The 23,224-nt window shown below is 47.1% G+C and overlaps 1 pseudogene; it reads left to right on the top strand.

Annotated features, from left to right (window-relative positions):
* Nucleotides 1–668: 668 nt before the first annotated feature.
* LOC142566896 (5.8S ribosomal RNA) lies at nucleotides 669–821 on the top strand (annotated as a pseudogene).
* The last annotated feature ends 22,403 nt before the right edge of the window (nucleotides 822–23,224 follow it).

The raw sequence follows: 23,224 nt of genomic DNA, 5'->3' as shown, positions 1-23,224 counted from the left end.
CAAATTGAGGGGCGCCAATGATGTTTCTACAAGATGTCGCGGGCCAATTATCAACACCTGTCAACAATTTATACAATGATGTTTCATCAAAACTTCGATGTGCTTTCAAGTCCATATGTTAACGTTGCACAACAACTTATCAATGACCTTTCAACAATTTTTTTGTAAGGGCTGGCTGTGAAGCCGTGGCAGAGTCCACAGTGGCGTCGTCCATCAAATGGCCCTGTCTCTTTTTTGCAATTTTCGTTGAGTAATTTGCACGTACACACGTGACACACTGGTTCGGAGATGGTTGGTTGGAAAACACTGCTTCATGTACTCGCAAAAAATCGTCGCGCTCCTCGCTTGGGGCAATAGGAAGGGGTGACGCATTCGCTGGTGGATAGCCGTGAACGACTAAATTGTGTCGTGGTCCTACACTGAGGCTGGTGGATATCAAGTGGAGGTTTACGCGCACACGAAGGCACGCTAACCAAAAATAAAACACACAAACGCAAGTAGCGGAAGTGGAGTCCCTATGGACTTCCGTATGTTAAAACGCGGCTGCCGAAAAAGTGCACATGGGCGGAGCGTGCGCTGAAAGCTGTCGTTCGAAACCTTACACAGGGAGAAGCCACGTGCATGAAACTCTGGTTGTAGTTTACGGAATTGCACAAACTATTTTTCACGACTCCAAGCGGTGGATCACTCGGTTCTCGAGTTGATGAAGAACACTGGCAGCTGCGAGACTTGGTGTGAATTGCAGTACACACTGAGCACTTATTCTTTGAAGGCAGATTGCGGCCTTGTGTCTGCCCTTGGCTCCGTCTCTCTGAGGGTCGGATCACATGTCAAAAGAGCCATCGGCGCACCGGGAACGTGCGTCTGTCGACTCGTTTTAACCGCGTCGGCATCATGCCCTGTACGTGGAATGCTCAAGCGACGTGACAACGGCCTTGCGAGAGAAAGACGGTGGCGAAATATGTAAAATATGCAAATCACGGCAATGAGGCATTGCTACTGCAACATCACTAATCCGCGCCTATTAAGAGTAATTGCTGAATGACGCAGTCGGACACCTGCAGGAAAAGTGCGGTCGGAGCGCGAGGCGCGAATGTCTGTAGCGATATAGCGCACACGTTTGCGATAGAGTCGGAAGCGCACGCTTACGAGCACGGAAAGCGTGGCCTGCAAACGCCGGCCGGTTCGCGCGCCGTGCGCGAAGCTAGGGCGATGATACTTCGCGTTGTTTGCCTTCGGTGTACGCCGAGCTCCAAACCTGGTCACTCGTCTGCGTCACCGCAACGCTGTCGCCGCCCTTCCGGGCTTCGTCGTAGGAAGAGGAATTGGCAGAGCCTTGAGTGCAGCGGGGTGGAGAAGGGTGCCCCCTAAAGCCGGTCGACGCGGCACGCGAGTGCGTCGGTCGCGAGCACGACGAAAACAGCAGAGCAGAGTATCGCCGCGAAGCGGAAAATGTGTTCCTCGAGAGCGCGAGTGCCCAACGGTGGAGCTGAAGCGTTCCGTCGTACTCCGCCGTCGATCCAAGTACTGCCCACTCTCTGTCCCCTAAAGACTGGGCCACTGCAGCTGGGACAGAGGTGACGCTACAAGGGACCATGCCTCCCACCGGGCCATAGTCGCACTTCGACGGCGACCGCTATAGAGCTCTGTTATGCGGGGAAGCATACGCGGTATATTGCAGTGAAGTGAGAATTTACAAACGTACTAAGTGTAATCAATGTGTGCTTATTCAGTACACTTTGGCGGTGCCTCCAAGAAATTAAAAGTGAAAACTTAGCTGGTTTTTGGCTCCGATGCTCTCCTGTAGCCTCCGCCTTCCAGCATGTGGAATTTCGCATGCTTAAAGGCCGCCAAGGAGCTATAGGTATGCTTGGCTGTGTCAAGCTACCGAGAGATGGCCTTCGCTGGGAGCTTATCGGCTATCGTGTAATTATGTGATATTGAAATGAAATGAACAGATCTTACTGCAATACATTTCTGTATTGCGGTGCAACAGAAACCATTATGCATTGCAGCATATAAGGCCCTCGTCAAGAAAAAGGAATACCTTCAGCGCCACAAACGACACAAAAAGCGTCCCATCACATTGGAGCAAAAACAGCGGCACACTCCTCACATATCACTCCTCATCTTGTAAATATATAAACACGTCTTGTTTTCAAGCGAAGCTTGTATTAGCTCACAAGTTTTAGTGGCGATGTAATCACGCAAAAACGCAGTTGCTTTCAGCGCAAAGTAGCTCTGATTGACAGCTCTGTCGGCGCTGGAGCGAGCATCATTATTGAGAATTTCAGATGCATACGCATGCGCTCACGCCTCACGCGCAACCAATCACAGCCGTTTCGCTTCCACCGGCGACGGAAATGGCAGGAAAGGGCTTTGCGCGTACTGCGCCGGATTCGTTTCCGTTTCCGTTCAGTTCAGTCTCGGAAAACGGATGGGACGGGCTGTGCGTTCCTTGAGGAGCAGGCAGCCTTTGACAAGCGGCGGCGAGAACTCGCCCGTGAAAGGGCTCGCTATCGGCACGCCGGTCCAGCCTTCCAGATAGAGCCGCCCGAGCCCAGGCAATCCGATAGCAACGAGAAGATCCCGAGCAGAGGGAGCGGGTGGCCGAAGCAATCCGGCGTCACGGTTAAGTAACGTCTGGGTTACGTAACCGTGACGGAGGTCAAGCGCACACAGAACAAGCTTCGCTTACGCCCTTTTTCAGGTAGGGGAAGGCTTGGTTATGTTTATTGGCATCGTTAAAGAAAATGATAATACAATCAATGTTTACTCAAACAAGGCAAATAATCTGCGAAAGCGCCTGTTCCATTCGTATTTGTGTGTATCGTAGATTCTGAGCTAAAACAATAATAAATATGGGTTACGAACTAGCGCGAACCAACGCTTTGCAAAAGTATGCTCAAACTTCTATAAATCCTTGCACATGACCACAGGTGAATATATTTAAGCTCCATGCCATCTGATCAAATTAGTTTAACAAGAGGCCTCAGAGACACCACCGGACGAAACAGAACAAGTAGAGAGGTCATCCAATTGATATTAGCATATAGCTTCTACTTACCTCGGTAACCAATAAAATAGTCTAGGAATGGAGTGTGTATAGACAAAAGCAATTTTGAATTTGTAAAATTCTCAAGGCATGCATAAGGAAATTGCAGCAAGTCTAGTGTATATGCATGGAGAGGTGCAAAGAATAAAAAAATACTTTCATCGAACGCTATCACTTATGATTAAAACCCACCGTGCTTGCTCAGTGGCTATGGTGTTGGGCTGCTGAACACGAAGTCGCAGGATCGAATCCCGGCCGCGGCGACCGCATTTCGATGCAGGCTAATTGGGAAAACACCCGTCTACTTAGATTTACGTGCACGTTAAAGAACCCCAGGTGGTCTAAATTTCCGGAGTCCACCACTACGGCGTGCCTCAGAATCAAAAAGTGGTTTTGCCAATTTGATTTTTTTATTATTAAAGTATATTGCAGAACGTTGTCTTTACCGCGATACCACAAGAATCAGACTTGCCAACAGTTATTGTGCCATCAAGCCTGCTCCATGATTTCAATGCAAAGAAATGGAAACAAAGAAATAGCAGGGATGACTTGAGTATGTTTTTCCACTGAAACTCATGAATGTGTTCAACAGGACAGAAGTTCATCTTTATCAAGACTGCTATGTCTACATTTTTTTAAATTATGGGGTGTTACAAGCCAGAACTACTTACTGATTATGAGGCACGTCGTAGTGGAGGACTCCGGAAATTTCGACCACCTGGGGTTCTTTACCCTCCACCTAAATCTAAGTACACGGTTTTTGCATTTCGCCCCCGTCGAAAGGCGGCCGTCGCGGCCGGGATTCAATCCCGCGACCTCTTGATCTACGTCTACATTCTGTAACGTACGCTAGCAATAGCAATTAGCCTAGCAAGAACTATGAGTTATATATAAACAGCTGATGCGCCTGACCAACAGAAAAAAAAACAATTAGAGGACGCTTAAGCTTCGCCTTCAAGAGTGGAACGCGATAGCGTTGTCGAGGGTATTGGGGCATCCTCGCACCGGTCCCCGCACGGCCCCAGTGCGCTCAAACGAGACGAAGGGGAGAAGCGGGCGAGTGGCGCGCCACCTGTCGAGGCGGCGCGGTACATTGCGAGGCGGAAGTCCTCTGTGTTTGCCGCAAGATGGCTCTGCGTGTCCGCCAATCGCAGAAGAAACGTAGCGGAAACGTACTTCGCTACTCGTTTAGCTGCGACTTCTGTAATTTAGATGCTCATAATTACTGATATACACCGCAGTATAACTTTCTACGGCACGTTTCTAAGGCAACACCACATTCACTAGAGGGGCTTTTGTCGCGCTTTGAACCAGCGAAATCATGGCTGAGTGGTAGCGTCTCCGTCTCACACTCCGGATACTCTGGCTCGATTTCCACCCAGGCCATCTTGCAAGTTGTTTTTATTTATGAATTGCCTTCCGGGAGTTTTCGCTCATGGCCAACGCCGCCGACACTGACGCCTACGACACCGGCTTTTCTGCGACACGAGCTCCTTAACGCTGTCGCGTTAAAATTTCGATCACCTAAACTGTGCAGGCCGCTATTTGCTGGGCGCAGGTTCGCCCAATAAACAGTTAAATCATTATCTAGCGTTCTTGGCAATGCTGTTCTTCAACGTCGCTGCAAGGTGACAATTCAATAAATGAAATGACATGCGAGAATATTACAACGCTAGACTTGTTTCCCGACTTCCGTCTTTCCTGATAATGAGGTACTTTAGAAAAACACCGTTTTACATTATGTTTCTTTCCAGATTTTGGAATATTTGAAGTATTCACAAAAACCAGTCGTAAATACCGCTTAGAACGACAGGAACCTGAGCTAGTTGGTAAGGATTCATTATGCAAAAAGGTGAGGCGTGCAGACAGGACACAAGCGAAGAAAAATGGACATCACGAACGCCGACTATCAACTGAAGGGAGCACTGAGGCGGAAAGAAGAAATAAGACACAAAACTCATCTGCGCAAGCTCTGGAATGGTATCACCACGTGTTAGTCGGGTACTACATGAGTGGTGACACCACTCCCGAGCTTGCGCAGATGAGTTTTGTGTCTTCTTTCTTTTTTTCACCTCAGTGCTCCCTTCAGTTGATAGTCGGCGTTCGTGATGTCCATTTCTCTTCTCTTGTGTCCTGTCTGCACGCCTAACCTTTTTGCATAGTGACTACCGCGTTTATTTTTAAGACTTCATATATTATGAGCAAGCTAGCCTGTGGTAGATAGCATATTTCCAGTCATTGAACTCGATTCCTACAAGACAAAGAAATTACGCTCGCGATAAATCGAAATGCATTTTTGAAAATTTGGCAATAACTCAATGATTAGTTGGGTAAGCCTTGCCATTACGGCATAGTTTACAATTCCCGTTTTGCAGCCGGGGAGTTTGCAAAACCTATATACTATTCAGGATGACACCTATTGCTATATATTTTTTCCTAAAGATGTGCGACGAAAAAAATGGTCGCTGTAGTTAGTTTGGTGCTTCAGTGCTGAAAACGGCGACTTGCTAGAGAGTAAATGGAACAAGTTAACATTTGGCCGTCAATTTCGTGGCCTTGAAACACGTCCTAGCCTTAAAACCCGTTGCAAGTGCACATGGCTTGCCAGCTCACCGGCTACAATTCGTAAATTGAAATATGTGCCGTAAAGAATGGGAAGTTAATTATTAAATTTTTGTTCATTAGTAAATAACTGGTTCCAAATTCTCGTGCGAGTAATGTCAACAGCTTCGAATAATGTAGCTAGAGGGCTATAATTAGGCTATCTACCATAGGTGATTGCTAAATATCCCGTATGGTTTAAAACAAGCCTCCCACCCGCCGTGGTTGCTCAGTGGCTATGGTGTTGGGCTGCTGAGCACGAGGTCGCGGGATCGAATCCCGGCCACGGCGGCCGCATTTCGATGGGGCGAAATGCGAAAACACCCGTGTGCTTAGATTTAGGTGCACGTTAAAGAACCCCAGGTGGTCAAAATTTCCGGAGTCCTCCACTACGGCGTGCCTCATAATCAGAAAGTGGTTTTGGCACGTAAAACCCCAAATATTATTATTAAAACAAGCCTCCCCGTATGTGACATCTGACACGTGGCAACCTACATTGTTCATGCGGGGGTGTATGCCATAACAAGTGGGATTTCCAGGTACAGAAATTGAAAGCACGGAAGGAACTTAGGAAATTACAAAACATTTTTTCACCGCTCTTTTAGTTGTCCTTATTACACTGCTACTTGCACAGCAAAGAAAATTTGGCCGTTAAGGAGCATCGCACTGCGTTTTAGCCAGTATTGCTTGAGTGCTCAGTTGTGATCATGTATCGCTTGATCGACAGTATTTAGAGAATTTTCGTCCATGTACTCACAAAGATATGAGATATTGGGACACGTCCATATGTCGGGACGTAATTGCAATGCGTATGTTACAGGAGCGGTTCGTCCCAATACACGTCGTTCGATCGTGCCGTACAGTATTACATTATAAGAAGCGTTTTCTGTTGTGCACCCTTTGGGCTACCTGCGGGAGCACAATTATGGTGGCTGGTCGATGCGCTCGATGACGATATGTTCCTCGAAATAATAAACAGCTAGTAATCAGCGCAGCTCGGCCGAGCGCCTCTTGGCGCGCGCTCACAAAGTGGCTCAAGCGGTCCGCGGGAGCGTTCCACTTCAGACACGCTGAAAAGATGCCTTTTCGACGCGTGCGCTTGGATCAAGGCTCGGTGCGAAGAACTCAGGTGAGAGGGCGATTTTTCGTCCTGCAGCCGTAAAGATAAATGGCGCCTTTAGATTGGCACTCATTCTGAATAGTACGAAATTAGAAAAATCGCCTTTAGCTGAGAGCACAATTTTATTTCTTGAACTAGAATACTCGATCAGACAGAGATTACTTCCACGAAAAAGAGAACGAGTAATCAGCAAATAAACCGATTTCACAAAAGAACTTTTTTTATCATTTATTTTATGGCACGTCTTGCGATTAGGGAATTATATCCAGTGAGTTTGCAAGGCATATCAACATGAAACAAATTGTAAGGATCACAAAAGTGTAGAGATATCTGCCGATGAACTTGCAGTAAACTTGCGCTAGTTACGATTTTCTATGAAAACAGTCTTTCATGCTTTCAGGCACAAAAGTAACTGGAATGTCAGTGTATGTTGGCGCAAACATCTGAAATAAATTTCCTTTAACTTGTCTCATCCTGACAATTCGTTCATAAATTACACACGCTGCGAAACCACGGCCTAGAATTTGTGAATAGAAATATATGCCGTAAATTATTGAAAAAACAATGCAACTTCGTTAACAAGCGGATTACACGCTTTGATGTCCCTTGCAAGCAATGTGCGCCTCCACAATTATGGCTAATGGACTCGTCGGTCCACACTGCATTGCGGACCACAAGAACTACGGCCACTTCACATTAAACATAAGGCGAGGAAGGGACAAGTTGATAATTACGGGAGTCTTTGAGTAATCCAGTTCAGGGATTAGCTTTGTCCTATCTGCTACAGCCATTTTTTGACATTCTGTGTTGTTTTTAAAATACGGTCGTGTACTGCCATACAATTACGCGTTTTATGTTTTCATAATGCTATTTGTTTGCAGTCTTGTGCATATTGTACTATATAATTGCAGACTGGACAGTGTATTCTTCAAAATTCTGTTCCTTTGCACTGTTGTGTTGTTTTCGCTGAAAGTTGTATGTTGTGTGTTGTTTTCTGTTCTGAATAATCTGATGTTGTTGATTCTATACTTACTTTTCTTTGATGCACGTGTTAACAGAGGATCTAGCATTTATCTTTTTGATTGTGAGACCTATTCCTGCATATACGTCTTCGTTTAAACGTATACTTGAGATTTACTAAAATAAAATTTAAATTTATAATTCTGTATTGAAACAGAGACTCACGATAGCAAGTTTCACTTGTTTCGTACGTCGAATAGTGTCAGCCGGGTGATGAATATAACAATTTCAAGGCTTCACCTGAGCCTAAAACATGTTAACAAGGCAAATATGCATTTCAGAATATTTACAAGAGGTGCGCAACCACAAGGGCCAGTAAAATGAAAACTTCAAATCTTATATGCATATTATATAGGCTGCAATATTTCTCACTTTGACGCCACCGACAAGTAACTATATTTGGTATATATTGTAAGGAAAATACCGAACGTGAGCGCAGATTCAGCAGCATCGGTAGTATCAAGCGCGCGGCAGAGGCTCGAGCTAGGAGGACTGTACTCGGTGCATCCCAGAACCGGCTGTCCTTACGAACCTCATTAAAACTCCTGTATAAGTAGTGAAGCCTTGAGGGGTAACGTCCCCCACTCTACTATCCTGGTAATCCATTCTCGGACGCTACCCTCTACCATGCCGAACCCAGACCAGCAGACGCTTCCATCGCCACCCGTCCCTTGCGCTGGCATCGTTCGTCAGCGGGAGCCGCTAATCTTCAGCGGAATCGGCGACAACGACATTGAAGAGTGGCTGTCGTCCTACGAACAGGTGAGGGTTCACAACAAATGAAATGAATCGGAAAAGGTGCTTACGTATCATTCTGCCTCGCGGGCATGACCAGTTTCTGGTTCAGAAATCACAAGAGGGATATGCGAACGTGGTCGGCATTCTAGACGTCGTGAACAGAAGTATTTGACCGACCCATTTGGCCCTAAGGAAACTCCGAGCCGAGCAGCGTTTGCGTAGACGCGCACAGGACACAGGTGAGACATTCACCAGCTGTATAGAAGACGTTCTCGATTTGTGAAGCCGCGTGAACACTGCCATGAGGGAAGCGGAAAAGATCAAGCACGTCATGACGGGAATCGATGACGACGCGTTCCAGATGCTTCTGGGCAAGGACCCGCGCAGTGTTGGCAACGTTATCAGCTTGTGCCAGACCTATGATGAATTACGTGAACACCGAGCTCTGACAAGGCCACATCCCACACCAAATGCGGCATCAGTCTGCAGCCTGACCACCAACCCCGCAAAAGCCTCCCTGATAACCCAAATCATGGATTTCGTCCGCGAAAAAGTAGCACGACAGCTATCTCTATAGTACGTCACTCAGGAGTCTGCCACTCTGCCGTTTCATCTCCGTAATGGGATCCACGAAGAGGTCACGTAAGCGCTGCCGGCTGCTCGCCACACAGGGTGTCGACTCCTCTGTTTACCGCCACGACGACACCTACGTTGAGCTACTGACACTAACATTCCGTGAAAGATTAAGCCGTTGCCTTCCAGCTAACGCATCCATTGCACCCAAGACTCCTAGTCCCCATCGTAACTACTTCATAATTACCCGACACAGTGCTGCTACGCTACTGAAGTCATACTTTCAACTGTCTTTTTTGTTCTTTTTTGTTACTCGCGCACTGAGCGACTGACCGGCTCTTCTAAAACCATAAAAGCATGCCGCCAACGACACACCTGAATGTTCTATAGCTTGCCGCTCCCCCAACACCCTCATATGGCCTTTTTCTCTGACTCTTTTTTTTTTGCTCTTGCTCTTTGATTTTTTCTTCTTTTCCCCGCCATCCCACTCTCCCGGTCTTGTCCCCTTGTCTTGGAAGCCACGCTCAGAGACGTTAGGCGGCAGCTCATTTTCTTTGCAGTCTCTCCCTTTACAGCCAGCTCCCACCGGCAACAACCGCACGTGATGGCCTTCTACTAACGCGTCAAAACTAACCAGCCGAGGATGACGAGGCCACCTTTGACGAATATGGGTCCTCTTATCAAAAATTTGGCCAGCCTTCCTGAGGCACGTTATCCCTGTTTACAACATTTAGACCAAAGTGGTATTCTGTTAGCCCCATTCTTGAAGTTGTAATTTCTTTACGTTTCTTTTACCGTGCGCAACTCTTTTATTATGTGCTTTTATGGTGTGTCCGGCTTCTTAAGGTGTGTCCCTGAAAAATCTAGAAATCGCGTAAAGTTGCTCCAGGGGATTATTATGAATGCCTTATCTGCAACATGAAGTGCCTCTTTCGGGATATCGCACTAGGGACACTCCATCCTACCGAATAATGAGAGGTTTAATGTAATGTGCTTTATTGGCGTAGCCTATTTGTGTATGACAGTATGGGGCCATATCATAGCGTATATGTCCTGGATATGATCGAACTCTGAGAACAAAGGTCAGCATAGGTTGTGTTTTTTTATTCAGGGATGGCTCGTTAGTTTCTGCGTACAGACTAGGAACAGGAGAAGTTTGTAGGCGGCAGTTCCTAAGCATAGCCTCAGATTATGTACTGGATGTAGTCGCCTCGAGCAAGGCTGTCTGGCTGAACCATACACTACACAACCGTATCCTATTTGATGCGTACCTAAGATCGGAATATATGCAGGAGGCATTTACCGTCAGCGCCTGTGCTTCCGCGGCAACACTTTATGCACGTTCAGTGCATTGTTTGTTTGAATTTTCAAACTGTTTATGTGTGCTAGAAAACTTAGCTTCTTATCAAGCATAATGCCTAGAAACTTGTGTTGTTTTTAACTTGTAGAATGCATTTGTGCATCGTCAGGAGAAGTTACAGATATAAACACCTTTTTGGGAAAAGACCACACCGACAGTTTTTCCAGTGGAGACAATAAAGCCTTATTCGTTTGCTAACTCTATGAGTCTATTTAATGTTATTTGAACTTGTTGTTCGCAGCTTACAATGATCGATCGTGGGCACGCAATTGGGAGATCATCAACGTGTAATGAATGCATGAGAGAAGATGGAAATATTCTATTTACGGAGTTCATTTTCACCACTAGCAGAGTTGTGCTTAGTATACGACCCTGTCGGACACCATTTTCCTGGACCAATATACGTGAAAACGCCGTTTCCAAACGGAATAAGTGTTTAAATGTCCCTAGATTCGCCAGATCTCTTAATATCCCAAATCTCCAAGCAGTGTCGCATGCCTTTTCCAGGTCAAAGAAAGCTGTAACGCATTGTTGCTTATGAAGAAAAGCTTTCCGTATTCGATATTATAACCGGAGAAGATGATGGATTTTTGAACAGTTTTTTTCCTAACCGCATTGGTGAATGTCTAGTATATTTTGTGTTTAAAGAGTTACAACGGTGGTGTTCGCCTAGCAGCACTAGTTCTAGGTTTTAGCGGTAGGCTTAAGCAGGTCTCTGCTATATCGAAACGGTGAAGCAAGCAATTCTCATCGTCATTTTTCCCCAGCAATACGCCCCCTGCCCAGTGCCTTCAGTACACTCACTCTCCACCGAAAGAGTAGCCATCCTGGCGGCCTAAGGGCAGGAGAACACAGGGGGGTCATGGCACTGCTTGAGCCGGGAGACGTGGAAAATTTCCTGGCAGCGACGACGCTGGTGCGAAGGCGCTTCCATTGGCTCGATGAGGTCGTTTACCACGGATGTTCGTTTCAGTGTCCGATAAGGACCGTGGCACTTGGAGAGCAGCTTGGAGGAAAAAGCCTGGAGGGGTAGAGGGCACCCTCAACCAGACCAGCGAGTCAGGAGCAAAGAGCGCAACCGTAGTGCATGAATCGTGGCGATGCCTTTGGCGCCACTGGTCCTGGAATGTGAACAAAGGAGTGAGGTGGCGACATTCTTCGGCGTAAGCAGCCGCTCTAGAAACAGTCGTCCACTCCGAAGCATCTGGCCGGTAAGATAGAATCGTGTCAATAGTGCATGATGGTTCGTGTCCGTAAAGGAGAAAGAAAGGGGGGAACCCATTGGTGCTTTGCATAGCTGTGTTGTAAGCGTAGGTGACGAAAGGCAGAATGCGATCCCCATTCGAGTGGTGAGATGAAACATACGTGGCCAACATGTCGCCAAGGGTGCGGTTGAAACGTTCTGTCATCCCATTAGTTTGAGGATGATATGCCGTGGTAGTGACGTGAATGATACGACACTCCTTTAGCATTGCTGAAATGACGTCGGAGAGGAAAACGCGACCGCCGTCGTTCAGTAATTCTCGAGGGGCCAAACCAGGTTTTCAAGGATAAAACTGGCGACGTCTTTTGCTGTAGCAGATGCAAGGGCTGAAGTTTCAACGTTACACTGAGGTGGTCGATAGCAACAATAACCCAGCAGTTGCCGCTTGAAGTATTGGGAAGCGGACCATATAGGTCAATGCCGACGCGGTGGAACGCGCGCATCGGGCATGGTAAAGGTTGCAAGGGGCCGGTGGCATCTGATGTGGCGTCTTGCGTGGTTGACATGTGGCATCACCGGACATTATGGCGAACGGAACGCTACATACCGCGCCAGTAGTACCAAAGCTCGAGGCGAGAGTATGTCTTTAATACACCAGCGCGGCGGCTCTTCGGGTCGTCGTGGAACGTGGCGCAAATATCGAAGCGGAGGTATCGGGGTATAACAAGCAACCACTTGCGGCCGCTGGAACTGTAGTTGCGGCGGTACAGCAGGTTATGCCGAATGATGAAGTGCGCCGCTTGACGACGGAGCGTTCGAGAGATCGGCGCTTGCGTCATGCTAGACAGGAAGTGAATAAGCGAAGAGATGCATGGGTCCTTGATGGTATGTCGGAAATGTTCAGGGCGAGGGCACCGTAGGTAGAAATAGACGAGTGGACAGAACCAGAGGGCAGGGGTGACCGGGATAGAGCGTCTGCGTCTGAATTCTTTCGGCCTGAGTGATAAACAACGCGGATGTAGGCGCAGGATGTAGGCTCTTGTAGGCGCAGTGCCCAATGGGCGAGCCGACCAGTGGGATGTTTTAGTGAAGATAACCAGCATATGGCATGATAGTAGGTCACGATGTGAAATTGACACCCGTACGCATAAGGATGAAATTTTCCGATAGCCCAAATGATGGCCAAACAATCCTTCTCCGTAATCGAGTAGTTCGATTACGGAGAAGGGTGCGGCCGGCATACTTGGCGACGTACTCTTCGAAGCCATCCTTGCGTTGTGCAAGAACAGCGCCGAGCCCGACACCACTAGCGTCCGTATGCATCTCAGTTGGAGCAGTGGGATCGAAGTGTCGCAGTAATGGAAGGAGAGGTGAGAACGTGTCGCAGTTCTTGGAATGCGTCGTCAAACGCGGGGACCACGACCAGGTCAGAACTCCCAGTGAGAAGCTGCGTCAAGGGGGCGATGATAGAGGCAAAGTTACGAATTAAGCGTCGGAAATATGAGCACAGTTCGATGAAGCTGCGAAGCTCTTTCATGGTGGTTGGTTCAGGGAACAAGGATATGGCGCTCAGTTTTGTGGGGTCCGGGAGGATATCGTCTTTTGAAGCTACATGGCCGAGAATAGTGAGCGTGCGAGAGCCGAAGTGGCATTTCTTAAAATTTAGTTGCAGTCCTGCAGTGGAGAGGCGCGCAAGGACTTCTCGAGGCGGCTGAGGTGCGACGCAAAGCCGGTGGAAAAAACCACAATGTCACCTAAATAACGGAGGCACGTTTTCCATTTCAGCCCTCGAAGAATGGTGTCCATCATTCGCTCTAAAGTGGCAGGCGCGTTGCAGAGGCTGAACGGCATGACGATAAATTCATATAACCCATCAGATGTTACAAAGGCTGTCTTTTGGCGATCGGCCTCTGCCATTGGCACTTGCCAGTACCCGGAGCGAAGATCCAGCGCGGAAAAGAATTCTGCTCCCTGCAGACTGCCCAAGGCATCATCGATGCACAGGAGAGGATAGACATCTTTGCTCGCTATTCGGTTAAGACGGCGATAGTCGACGCAAAACCGAATATACCTATCTTTTTTTTAACGAGGACAACCGCAGATGCCCAGGCAGTGTTAGAGGACTGGATGATGCCACGCTCTAGCATGCCGTGAACGTGCTGGTCGATGATATGTCGGTCAGCGGCCGACACACGATACGGACGCTGGCGCAATGGTGCTTGTTGACCGGTGTCGATACGGTGAACGACTGCGGACGCTCGGTCCAAGGATGGTTGGTCAATGTCAAATGAGGCACGAAAACGTTGGAGGAGCTTGATAACGTCTGTGTGCTCCGCAGGTGTGAGTTCTGCGTCAACGGCACGAGCGAAGACATCTACAGGGGCATCGGTCGCGGCGGGAGGAATGACGGCACAAATCGGATGTGATGCCGTATCACTAAACATGGCGGCCGGGAGAACGCAATCAATAGCTTCAAAGGTACCCAGGCACTCGCCGCGGAGTAGGGATGATGGGCAAGCAGACGAATTGCGCACGTAAAGGGCAGCAAAACCTTCGAAAAAAGTGACGACAGCAAACGGAAGCAGAAAGTTCCGGCGGCGCGCACTAGTGGCCGACGACCGAAAAAGAACAGATGAGTTGGCAGCAGAGTTACATTACACAGGGACCAGAACGGCGGAGAAAGGTGCGATATCGATGTCAGAGGCGGCAACAACTTTAGGAGAATAATGGTCGTCAGGGTCAAAGCACGGCACTGATAACGTAATTTCGGCACGAGCGCAGTCGATAAGAGCTTGATTGACAGACAGGAAATGCCATCCAAGAATAACGTTGCGTAAGGAACTAGATAGGACAAATTCAATAATGCTTTGAATGACTACCTGGGCTGTGCACGACGCTGAAGGCTGAATGCGATGCGAGGTTGCCGTAAGCAGAGAAAGAGAGGTAAGGGGAATGGTAATTTTGTTCAAATTGCGGCAAAGCTTCTCACTAATAATAGAAACGGCGGATCTGGTGTCGATAAGTACGTGTATGGTGATGATGTCTACGGACAGTTCAACTTCGTTCACTGGGGAAGAATGAGGCCTTGAAATGTTCGACGTAAACGCAGTCCTTGCCTCTGGAACGGCGACTGTTAGTTTTCCTCTCGGGCTGGGCTGGATCGGCGAACGATTGGGCGAACGATTGAGCGAAGTGGGGAAGGCGACCGGCGTGAATCGAAGTGGTGGCGACTGTAAGACGAGTCCAGAGGAAGGTTAGATGGGTCCTGACGCAGAATTCGAGCAGGGCTGTAGCTTGAGGCGTCCCAACTGTCAGGTAAACGGTGGCTGCGACGGCGGCAGAATCGTGCTACATGGCCCGGAAAATGGCAGAAATAGCATAGTGGCTGGTTATAAGGTGTACGCCACGGGTTGACGAAAGGGGCTCCAGCGGCCGAGTAAGGGACGACCATCGGAAGCGAAAGTGGCGGCGGCACATGGTAGGTCCCGGTAGCCCGGTAGGCATCAGGAGCCGGAGGAGCGTAAGGCCGGGCTTCAACGTCAGCGTAAGTTAACGATCCAGCTGCAGCCTGCGGAGGAGGACCAGACGGCAGCGCCGCGGTAACTTGCGTCTGAATGACGTGACGAAGCCAAGGAGCCAGGGTTGTCGACGGCTCGGGTGTGCTATTCGCCAGAGAGTTGGCGTGCGACTTCGTGACGGATCAACTGCTTTATCTCCTGCATTAAAGCAGAGATGTAGGCAGCGTCGCGGTCGAAATCCAACGGAGATAGATCCGCGGTGTGCTGCTGAGCAGCGCGTGTTGATGCGCGCTGCTTGCGAAGCTCGTCGTACTGCTGACAAAGCTGTATGACCTCGCAATCATCCGGAGAGTATTCGCGACGAACATCTGGAAGGCATGGTCATCGATGCGTTTCATGACGTGCTTGATCGTTTCAGCTTCGTCCATAGATGAGTTGACGCACTTGTAGAGCGAGGACATGTTTTAATATAATTGGTGAAAGTGCCATCCTGGCGTTGAGCTCCGCCACGCAAGCGCTTCCGAGCGCGAAGCCGGCGAACGACGCGACGGCCGAAGACCTCTCCCAAAGTTGTCGTGAAAGCCGACCAGGCGGTAAAATCGGCTTCATGATTGCAGAACCATAGGTTTCGCACGTCAGTCAAGCAAAAGATGACATTTGTGAGCTTGGCGCAGTCGTCCCACTTTTAATTGCGCTTACACAGTCATATTCAGCCAGCCTGTCCTCCGCGTTGTGGTCGTCTGTGCCGCTGAATATAGCCGGATCGCGCTGCCGGATGACACCAGAGCAGACAATGGCCGGGCGCACGGAAGCAGCAGCCTGGGACGGTCCCGCATCATCCATTGCAATAGCTGCTGGTAGCGTCCCACTGCGGATTTCCAGGATGTCGAAGAGAAATCCAGCTGCTCCACCAAATACAACGAGGGTGTTTGCCTAGCAGCACTAGTTCTAGGTTGTAGCGGTAGGCATGAGGTAGGTGGTGGTGATGATGAAGCCTCAAAGGCACAAACCCACTATGGGGGATAGGCCATGAGTCGGATAGTAATATGACTCAATATATAAAAGAAATTGCTTAATAAATAAATAACACAAAAAATAAAAATAAATATGTAATCGAAGATGGACAATTAACTGTGAATACATGAGATCAAGTTTTTATCAACACTATAGTAAGCCTTGCATTAATTGGAATACTCAAAATAAAAGAATAAAAGAAGGATATACCTAAACTTGAGTAAGATAAATTATGAATAATAATGCTAAGAGTGTAACTGTGAATTTGTGCTTTTACTTTTTGAATTTTTAAACTGAAGTAGAAGTAAGTGAATTGTTGCAACTTAGAACTATTAACAAGGCATTCTTCTTGTGCCACATACTAAATTATAAGTGGCTTGGCAAACGTTCCTGTGGCTATATCCTAATACTGTTGCTCCGAGGGAGAGTATAGCAATACTGGCTAAAAGCAATCCTACATTTTGAAGTCGAATTTCTAGACATACTTTTCGATTAGTAGAACACCGCCGACATGATAATAAAGATGATCTATAGATTCCGGTTCACTGCAGAGGCAGCATAGAGGGGATACCGCCAGACCACATCTGTGCAAGTAAAAATTAAGTTTTGGAATACGGCAACGCAGCCTAGTAAATGAAACTTCGAATTTCCGGTTAGGACAGCATTGCCGGTTCGAAGAATAATTTAGGTGCAAAATATTTGTAGATTTTGCTAATGACATGGCTTTTTGGACTTCGCTCAAAGAAAATTGCCTATATCTGGCTGCAGTGATGTGCGCAGTTGCCGCCAGCACAGATAGCACAGGACCTGTTAAAGAAGCTCGTGCTAAGGAAACGGCTATTTCATAAATATGAATGTCTCGGTGGCCTGGGACCCATACTATATGAACTAAACTTAAGTGAGGTGGAGGTAATGAATAAAGCGCGTTCAAAGCTGTCGACTTTGTAGACGCAGTAAGTGCGGTACATACAGATAGAGAATCTGTGACGATAATAACTATTGTAGTATGAAGGCGTAATTTCCCCATGGCAAGAACAATTGCCAGAAGTTCGGCATGAAAAAATGATGGGTAATCTGGTAGGCGAAGTTAAAAAGACCAATCAAGGAATGGTGAGTAGACACCCACGCCTGCCTTCTGTTCGCACGAACAAGCATCAGTAGCTATTACATTTATTTTGCAGCAGGCCAAATAATCTTGTAAATGGTCATTCAAATATGTTGTGGGCAGAAATTTCTTATTGTGTGGGAAAATGTCTGCAAATTCAATTTTGAGCGACCCCTCAGACCTATGAAATGGAATTATTTCTCTACGGCGAACATTTAAAGGTGCTAATTGTGCTTGCACAATTACAACTTGTGGGGAATGGAAGCGTGACCACGTGGTCTCAAAAATGGATTTGGTTCACTAATAAATGCATATTGTCCATGTCGTAGCGAAGATTCATAAGCTCTTAAGTAGGTTCGAACCATAAGCATGCGGAATTGTGTGTGAAGAGTACGTAGGCGCGCTTCCTGGTATAATACATTATTAGCAACGAATTTAGGAAGACCTAAAGATAGTCGAAGGGCTTCTCTTTCTAACAGAACAAGGGGTCTTAATTTATATTTCGCACTTCCGGAGAACAGAACACAGCCAAATTCTAGAATCAATCGTACATACATACGATAAATCATACTTAGTGTGTCACTTCGCATACCAGAACGTCGGTTATTCAATCTACGTAGTAAACCTACGGCTCGTGTCCCCTTCGTACCAATATTTTCTATGGGAGAATGCCAGTTAAGTTTTCCGTCATATATGATACCCAAGTATTTAAGCGACTCTACCTGAGGAATGGCTCTCTGTTCATACACTAATGATAACTGCAACTGCAAGCGGAAAAACAAGGACTGCACTTTTGTTAACGTTTAGTGACAGATGCACATTGTGAAGCCAAAGATAGGTGAAGAGAATTGATGTATCTAGCTACCGCGAAAAATGCAAGGTCATCCGCATAGACATACAGATTCACATCCTGGTGCAGTGGTACTGAACTCATCAATAGATTAAATAGTATAGGAGACAGAACAGCCCCCTGGGGCACCCCTCTTGTCTGATCGAAATTTCTTGAAGGAAAGCCGTTTTGAAAACAATGAAATTATATGTTTCTTAGAAATTCAAAAATCCTGTCGTCATACATCTCGGAAAATCGTAGGACTGTAATCTGTCCAGCAATAGAGAGTACTCAACGATGTCATAAGCTTTTGCTATGTCAAGAGTCACTAAAGCATTAACTTCTTTTCTGTGCTGAGCAAGTTGGATACGGCTTTCCAAATATACATGCGCACACCAAATGCAGAGACCGGGCCGGAAACCTATTTGACTTGGGCTCAGTAACGAATTTTGAGATAGATGATTCATCATACCATAATGTAAATCTCCTTCAATTAGTTTTACCATACTTGACGTAAGATAGATAGGCCTAATGTTGTCAAGGTTGTAGCCAGCACCTTGCTCTTTAAGCAGCGGCATAATTTTGGCTGTCCTCCATTCTGGTGGAATCCAAGCATTTTTTAGAGAATAATTCACTATGTTCACAATGTCCTCAGAAGACATTTCAAACAACATTTTTAGCGTGGCAGTGGAAATGCCGTCAGGACCTGGAGCTGAGGCAGGCAGAGATCTATGGAAATTAGAGAGCTCTGACACTGTGACTTCCACAAAGTCATCGGCGATGGGAGGCCTTAGTGACCCATTCGGCAAACGTGATGTTAAGCGTTGCGCTAAGCCCTTTCCTATGAATTATAATGAAGCGGATAAGTCGCGCGGTGAAAGAATTATCGATTCAGTATTCGCTGGTGTCGGTATGAATTTTCTACACCGAACGAATCTGAACAGAGCTTTTTTGTTGCTCGGCTTAGAGAGGAATTCATGATGTTGTTCGTCATACTCGTGTTTGGCATTCGATACTGTTCTCTTGAATGCAGCAGCTGCGAATTTATAATCACTCCAGTTACTCGGACACCGATTGTAAAGCAATTTGTTCCATGCGGCTCTTCGTGTTCTATAATCCCGCGTGCAAACCGAATTCCACCAAGGAGAGGTAGCACTTTTGCTTATGTTAACATTATATTGGGACTTCTTTAAAGGACCTTTTTACTACAGCGCAAAGCCTCATGGCTTTGATGTCATTGAGTACCGTTTTCTGGGAATTGAGAACGGTCTTCAAGATACTCTGAAATTTCTGGTAGTTGACAGAAGTACGCGTCGGAGACTCCAGGGGAATAACAGGGCAGACAATATCAAACCTAATAGGTAGATGGTCACTATTCAAGGGTGAGTCGACAACAGACCAGGAAGTTACGGAAATTCCTGAACTGGCAGATGTGAGACCCAATGCCGATTTAGAAAGACCCTGAATAAAGGTAGCTGACTTCGTGTTTAAGGAACAAAAATTTTGATTAATTGCCCAGTCCGACAATCGCTTTCCACGTGAGTCTGTTTTGAAACCCCAAGACACATGATCCAAATTCAAATCTCTGGCTATCACAATTTCTTTTCTACAATATTTGACAAATGTATTAAGGAAACGAGTATCGCAAAAGGACAGACAGTTGGGCGAGTTGGTACGGTAACATGATCTTGGCTTGTAGCGCGAAGTGAACACGGATACAGAAAGGAGCAGACAGGACGAGCGCTAGTCCCGTCTGCTCCTTTCTGTGTCCGTGTTCACTTCGCGCTACAAGCCAAGATCATGTTAAACGAGTATCATGCACGCCTGTGGGAAAATATTTATTAACTAAGGAAAATGGGGAACAACCAGAAATAGTTACATCTATTGCTTGTATCTCACACTCCGTAGACATATACTGGTAGGAAATTTTTACTTTGTGGCATATTTTAGTTGTTATCAAGAAAACAAGTCCTCCGCCTCTCAATGAATGGTCCAATCGAAATAAACAATAATGTTTATATGAAAATCTTGGCCATTGGAGAGCCAAGTTTCCTGCAAAAGAATAGTGTCAGGAGAAAGTTATGAACAAAAACATATTAATTCGATAGCTGCAGAAATTATGGAACGTCAGTTCCACTGTAATACCTTTAAATAACCTATGATGTATTAATACCTACTTTAGAAACCGCTTGCTCCAAAATACTGTCTTTTAAAATATACTTCTTCGAAATACTCCATTTACCGTACTTTGTGGGTTTTGATTTAGGGTCAGAGCTGGAAGAGTTATGATTAGAATCTGATTTGGAAAGAATATATTTCACAAACATTTTGGTTTTTGAATGCGGGACCGAGATCGCTGAATTATCGTTAGGTGATCTTGTGCGTTTAAGCGTCGGGAGGTCCATTTTTAAATCCTGGTTGTTTTCCGACACTGATCCAGAGAAGCATCCGTTGTCGGTCTGCCGAGTTGAAGTTGATGGCCTCGCATTGTCTGCGTCTTGTACAATGACTGATAAAGGATCCATTAGTTGTCCAGCATTCGATGTTAGGGCCTGTGTGCGAGCTAGCGTTAGAACTCGCTAAAGGGCTGAAAAGCTGAATCATTTGTGATGTCGTCACTTGAGCTAGAATCCCCGACAGGTTTGATGTTAATCATTCCATAGCTTTTGACAACGCCTTTTCGACCGCTGTCGCAATAGAATCGGAAAGGGCTGAGTCTGCAAGCATTTGCTGACGGCCTGTCACAAATAATCGACGAGGCCTTTTAGCTCCGGGTCCGCTCGTTGCTGCTCAGCAAAGTCTTCCGCGCTTATTATTCCAAGGAAGGCGTCGTCATCCTCGTCATCTTGCGGCGGCGGGTTAATGGGGGGGGGGGGGTGGGCGTGATAGGCAATCGGCACCTGAGTGTTTTCACCCGGACTTGCAGGTTACAGCGATGTCGTATCCTTGTAGTCTGAGGCTCTACCGCGCCAGCCGTCCTGAAGGGCCTGTTAAGTTAGCTAGCCAACACAATGCGCTATGGTCGCTGACCACTTTGAATGGCCTCCATATAGGCAAGGGCGGAATTTGCTGTAGCCCAAATGATGGCGAGGCATTCCTTTTCAGTTGTAGAATAATTGCCTTCCGCTTTTGACAGTGACCGGCTAGCATAAGATATGACCCGTTCAAGTCCGTCTTTCCTCTGGACTAGGACGGCACCGAGGCCTAGGCTACTGGCGTCTGTGTGCACTTCGGTATCGGCGTCCTCGTGGAAGTGTGCAAGTACCGGCGGCGACTGCATGTGTTTGAGTTCTTGAAATCCATCGGCCTGCGGCGTTTCCCACTTGAACTCGACAACACATTTGGTTAGATGTGTTAGCGGCTCCGCGATGCGTGAAAAGTCCCTGACAAAGCGCCTGTAGTAGGCACACATGCCAAGGAATCTGCGCACTGCCTTCTTGTCGATGGGCTGCGGGAACTTTGCGATGGCAACTGTCTTCTGCGGGTCGGAGCGGACTCCAGATTTACTAATGACGTGGCCTAGAAACACAACCTCCTCGTAAGGGAAGCGGCACTCTTCCGGCTTCAGAGTAAGCCCTGATGACCTGATGGCCTCTAGTACTGTTGCAAGCCGCCTAAGCGGATCGTCGAAATTTCCGGTGAAGACGACGACGTCATCCAAGCATACAAGACAGGTCTGCCACTTCAATCCTACTTCAGTCACGCGCTGGAAAGTTTTAGGCGGCGAGAACAGTCCGAATGGCATGACCTTGAACTCGTAGAGGCCGTCTGGGGTGACGAAGGCGGTCTTTTCGCGATTTCCTTTGTCGACTTCTATTTGCCAATAGCCATACTTGAAGTCCATCGACGAGAAGTATTAAGCGTTCCAGAGCCGATTCAATGCGTCGTCTATTCGTGGGAGGGGGTATACGTCCTTCTTCGTGATTCTGGAAATCACGAAGGAAATCACGCCAGTCGCAAAGTACCGACTTTGCGACTGGCGTTTGTCGAATCCTTGATGACGTCAAAAAGCACTCGTTGTATCGTCGAAGTACGGAGCTTCTCAAGAGAAGTGGATTGCCACCTGTAACACAAAGGAACCAAACATGCCGTTTAAAGTTTTTATTTCAGCTCATAAAGGGGCACTACAACATTGATACATCACGCTTTATCACTTTCTCTACTGGTTATGCTACACGTCATCGACACTCACAGACAATAACACCGTTAATTACTAAAAAGAATTGCTTCAAATTTTCCTTTTTCCCCAGAACTATTGTTGAATGGAATAATCTTACTGATGACGTTGTAACTCAATGCTCATTGCCATTATTTGATTCGCACCTATGTTTATGTAGCGAGTGATTTACTGTGTGTTATTCAGTAACTGCTTGCATTTGTACATCGCGAGTGACCTATGGTATGTATCGCTGTATATTTACTTGGATGTTTTCACTTTGTATGCACCCTGCTAAGGTCCTGGAAACAGGACCGCAGTATCAATAAATAAATAAATAAATAAATAAAAGTAAACTTCTGAGCTGTTGGTGCTTAATCATGGGGAGACTTGGATTTATGTCAAAGTCTGGTTCGGGAACTACGGGCGTCGGAGCAGATGCAGCAGAATCCAAGAGGGCAAACGCAGTGCTCCTTTCCAGAATTTCCTCGATGTATGCGAACGTCGTGCCCTTATTGATGTGCTTGAACTCCTGGCTGAAGTTTGTCAGCCAGTTTGTCACTTTCGTGTTTCCTCCATGCGGTCGAGCGATCCCTCTTGCGACACAAATTTCGCGTTGGAGCAATAGTCGTTGGTCGCCTTCGATGACGCCTTCTACGTCAGCAGGTGTTTCGGTGCCGACCGAAATAACAATGCTGGAGCGAGGCGGGATGCTCACTTGATCTTCGAGCACACTTAAGGTGCGGTGACTAGGAAGGCTCTCCGGCGGTATCGCTTGATCTTCCGACAGCGTTATTGACTTCGACTTCAGGTCGATGATAGCGCCGTCTTGGTTCAGGAAGTCCATGCTGAGAATAACGTCTCGTGAGCGCTGTTGGAGGATAACGAAGGTGGCAGGGTGAATCCGGTCGTGAATGGTAATCCTTGCCGT

The sequence above is a fragment of the Dermacentor variabilis genome, unplaced genomic scaffold (genome assembly GCF_050947875.1).
Source record: "Dermacentor variabilis isolate Ectoservices unplaced genomic scaffold, ASM5094787v1 scaffold_13, whole genome shotgun sequence".
In the NCBI taxonomy this organism is placed as follows: Eukaryota; Metazoa; Arthropoda; class Arachnida; order Ixodida; family Ixodidae; genus Dermacentor; species Dermacentor variabilis.
The sequence above is the reverse complement of the archived record's forward strand: the minus strand, read 5'-3'. Positions and strand labels throughout refer to the sequence as shown.